At 35.1% G+C, this 706-nt stretch overlaps 1 non-coding gene across 1 annotated transcript; it reads left to right on the top strand.

Moving 5' to 3' along the window:
• The first annotated feature begins 208 nt into the window (after positions 1-208).
• Positions 209-280, top strand: TRNAC-GCA (transfer RNA cysteine (anticodon GCA)). The gene has a single exon. It is a non-coding gene; the product is annotated as a tRNA-Cys (tRNA).
• Positions 281-706: the final 426 nt, after the last annotated feature.

Genomic DNA, 706 nt, shown 5'->3' with positions numbered 1-706 from the left:
AATTTGGTTGGGTAAGAAAAGCATTTATGAGGTTGCTTCTAGGTGTAGGCTTCTAGCTATCTACTGATCGACGTTTGGGCTATGGTGAATTGCAACTAAGGGGAAGGCCTACGTCATTTGGCGACATCCACCGAGGTCCGCCACCTCTAAGCTATTCCCGCCTTTATTATACAATTAGTAAATACTTTACGAACCCCGAGAACACAGTGGGTCCATAGCTCAGTGGTAGAGCATTTGACTGCAGATCAAGAGGTCACCGGTTCGATCCCGGTTGGGCCCTCAAACGCCTTTAAATACTTTTCACTTCTCCCGCATATTTTGAATCTTCTGCTTCTGCATTGCATTAGGCCCTCAGAACTGTTCCAAAATTACAATTTTGCTTCCTCCCAAAATCCCGAAAGAGGAAAACTCTCACGTAAACTTTTTTTGTAACAGTCCTTTGTGATTTATGTCTTCTAAATTGTCTTTGACTTAAGTTTTTATTACAAATAAAAAGATATTCTAGAATATTATGAGTATATTAGAAATTATATATTTTTTTTTAATAATTAAACAGTAAAACATGTAATACATCTTTTTTCTTTTGTATATTTAACCATAAGTTGTGCTTGAACGTAAAAATTTCGGATTTTGGATTTGAATTTGAGTTGACTCAGATAAATTTTAATACGATTTCATATTACATCTTATTTAAATTCAATACAAA

The sequence above is a fragment of the Malania oleifera genome, chromosome 1 (genome assembly GCF_029873635.1).
Source record: "Malania oleifera isolate guangnan ecotype guangnan chromosome 1, ASM2987363v1, whole genome shotgun sequence".
In the NCBI taxonomy this organism is placed as follows: Eukaryota; Viridiplantae; Streptophyta; class Magnoliopsida; order Santalales; family Ximeniaceae; genus Malania; species Malania oleifera.
This window is presented reverse-complemented; position numbering and strand designations above follow the sequence as displayed.